Source organism: Lactuca sativa, chromosome 2 (assembly GCF_002870075.4).
Source record: "Lactuca sativa cultivar Salinas chromosome 2, Lsat_Salinas_v11, whole genome shotgun sequence".
Classification (NCBI taxonomy): domain Eukaryota; kingdom Viridiplantae; phylum Streptophyta; class Magnoliopsida; order Asterales; family Asteraceae; genus Lactuca; species Lactuca sativa.
This window is the reverse complement of record NC_056624.2, coordinates 62,966,131-62,969,441: the sequence shown is the minus strand read 5'-3', so window position 1 is coordinate 62,969,441 and position 3,311 is coordinate 62,966,131. Positions and strand designations below refer to the sequence as shown.

The 3,311-nt window shown below is 43.0% G+C and overlaps 1 non-coding gene across 1 annotated transcript; it reads left to right on the top strand.

Moving 5' to 3' along the window:
• Positions 1-418: 418 nt before the first annotated feature.
• LOC111897492 (small nucleolar RNA R71) lies at positions 419-525 on the top strand. Its single transcript, XR_002852275.1, has one exon. It is a non-coding gene; the product is annotated as a small nucleolar RNA R71 (small nucleolar RNA).
• The last annotated feature ends 2,786 nt before the right edge of the window (positions 526-3,311 follow it).

The window sequence follows — 3,311 nt, the reverse complement described above, 5'->3', positions numbered from 1 at the left end:
GGTAGCCATTCTAGGTTTCCGCCAATTTTCATCATATCGATCGCCACTTGAATAGAAGACTTGAGCTCTCTTATTTCCATTCTCATCCAAATCGCAATCCTTTGTGAGATGGGGCCCTCTACAATTTTCGCATCCTACCCTAATAGCATGGATTGTTTGATCCAATTTTGTCATTCTTCGATCTAGACTATCAAGCTTAGCTATCACCGCCGCCATGCTATCATTTTCCGCGTTTACTACCCCCCGACTTACTTCGTTTCTCGGATTGTGGTATTCTCTAGAGTGCTTAGAGAATTCTTCAATTAATTCTTTAATCACCGGGGGAGCCTTCTTTGTGAGCGGGCCTTGAGAATCAAGCAATTGCCTTGTGGTGACATTGACTCCATCATTGAAGATGGAGACCTCTTGTTGGCTATTAAGGTAATGGTGTGGGCAATTTCTAAGTAGGCTCTTGTACCTTTCCCAAGCTTCATAAAGAGATTCTCCGTTTTGTTGCTCGAAGTTGGCAATGGCTTTCTTTAGCTTGGCTATCTTGGAGGGCGGGCAGAAATGGTCTATGAACTCTTCTTTCGTCTTGGCCCATGTGGTGACCGATCCGGGAGGAAGTGACTTTAACCAATCTTTTTCAGCTCCTCTAAATGTGACAGGAAGCATGCGAAGAAGCTGGGTCTCGCGTGGAACATTCGATACGTTGAAGTAATCGGCCACATCATTCACTTCGTCCAAGTGCTTGTAAGCGTCTTCGTGATCCTTCCCGTAAAAAGGAATCTCCTTGAGTTGGGTGAGAATATGACCTTTTAGTTCGAAAGTAGCGGTCGCGGGAATTGCGGGTTGCACAAGTCTCGGTCCGGTGTCATCACGCATCCTTTTCTTCCATTCCCCCATGTGGACTTCATCAATGTTAGCCATTGTGATAGCTAACTCTTCTTCGGAATCGGTTTCGTGCTCGTAAGTATGCTCTTCTTCTTCCTCGGTCTCGTACTCGATATCTTCTTGAATTGGTTCTTCAACTGTCAATGAGGCACTGGATGCTCCAGATTTGCTACTCTTCTTCTTGCTGAAAATGGATTTTAAGTTTTTGAGTGGTGAGTTCTTTGAAGATGTGGTTTCTCCAACAGCTTTTCCTTTGCTCCTTCTTAGTGCGGATTCCGGGTCTTCCAAGGGAGGGACCAGAGGTGTATCAGATCCTCGGGTCATGAAACAACTGTAAACAAACAAAACAAAAGAAACAAAACACGTAAAAAGAACAAAAACGAAATAAAAAAATAAAACTGAAACAGCGATGTACTCGCTGAGTCGGCACGTGTGCACTCGGCGAGTTCAAGGCAAAAACAGAAAAGAAAATTTCTAGATATTCTAAAAACGAATTTTTAATAAACTAATTCTACTTACTGAATTACTTTGTAAATAACTTTTTGTAAGATAAATCCCACACAAAGGATCGATTAAACTAGAATTTAATATTAATTTTAGAACCGTTCCCCGGGAACGGCGCCAAAAACTTGATATGTGCAAACTCACTTAGTTTTAAACCTACTTTTAATTATCAAATAACACACCAAAGGCAGTGAACCTATCAATTGTGGAATAGCTAAATAAGCAGGGTATCGATCACAGGGAACGGCAAATTAAAATTAAAAACTAATTTTTATCTAAGTTAATTAAGAAGTAGGGGTTTTCTCTAGTTTTACAAGACTAGAAACTTACTAATTATTACTAATTTAAGAACTAGGAAATAAAGACTTAACTAGATTCAATAATTGGAAAGGAACTTCTGTTTAGTTCAACTTCGTTGACTCTATGATTGATTTAAATAAAAAATGCAAAGAACTCAATCCTCCTCATCATCATCATCTAGCCCTGCTCCACTTCCTCCAGCACCACTTCTTCTTGCACTTATCACCTCTTCCCATGATGGAATATATGGAAAGTTACCACCATCGATGTGCGGAATGTTAAAGTGGTCAAAAAGTCGGATATGTGATTGGTTGCTTAAATTCAAGCCCCGCGCCATTTGATCTTGTAGCCGCCTCATCTCCACATTGTACCAGTCCATTGGTACTTCGTCGTTATCAACCGGAATCACCGGCGGCTCTTCCTCCACATCCCGCTCTCTCCTCGAACGAACCCTTCTTCCTGATGCTTCGGGACCAACAACCGGATCATCATTCAGAATGGCATAATGGCCAACCCTATAGTCTTCAATAATCCTCGCTCTCCGGAAAAGAATTGGATTGAATGGAGGTGTAGGGATCATTGTCATGAAGTTCCATGCACCGCGGTTTATCAACCCGAATGAGTTGGCTAACCGGGTGCCAAACATCCCACCATTGATTCTAGAAGTTTTGCGACCCTTGACCGCACCCTCCGAGAAATATGAAGCTAGACACCAAGGAATATTGCAAAAAATGTCGGGTGTAATAATGCTCCATAAATAGAAGACATCAAGGTTGGAAACTTTGTCATCATCCTTCCTTTGGTTGATGGTGGATGAAATGAGACGATGAATGAGGCGGTGTGTTGGGGATCGAATGCTCCCTTCCTGTGCCGACTTCAGAATATAGACCTTGTTACCAATTGTATTCCACCAGCCCGTACTCGTAACTCCTTCGGGAAACACCATATGGGTTTGTGCCAAAAAGGCCCGAAAGATGGGTGTTGGGACCAAGGGTTGATCATAAACCCCTAATCGACAGGCAAGATCCACCACAGACCATTGATGAAATTCTCCCCCAAGGCAGAAACTAAAGCTTGACGGGTGATAAGCATCCACTCCCCCGGTGAAAGATACCGTGGAGAAAAACTCCAAACACAGCTCCAAATAAACCGGCTCTTGAATACGGAAGACCCGGCTCCACCCATCACAAATCATTGTTTCGCCTTCATGATGAAACTCCTTCAAAAGATAAGGAGCTAACTCCTCCTCATAGCGAACACTTTGCAGCCAATCCCAATCTATCCGGTTGGGCACATAGATCTCTTTCTTCTTTATGTCAGCCAACTTCTTTTTCCACTTCCGCAATGTTGAAGCGGACTCGATTTGTGGAAAACTCAACCAAGGAAAGCCCCCTTGGTGGCCACTGGAACTCTGCCCCCTTCTGAACATGATTTCTACAAAACAAAGACATAAAACCCAGAAACACAGAGTATAATTAAAAAAACGTCATTCATATGTTTCCCGACTCGACTCGTCGAGTCTATGTACGACTCGGCGAGTCGCACGAACTGCACGAGTCAGTCGGCGTGTCGATGGAAATTGGACCATGGAACCTGGAAATTTCGTCAAGGGTTTTGTCTAGGCACATATTATT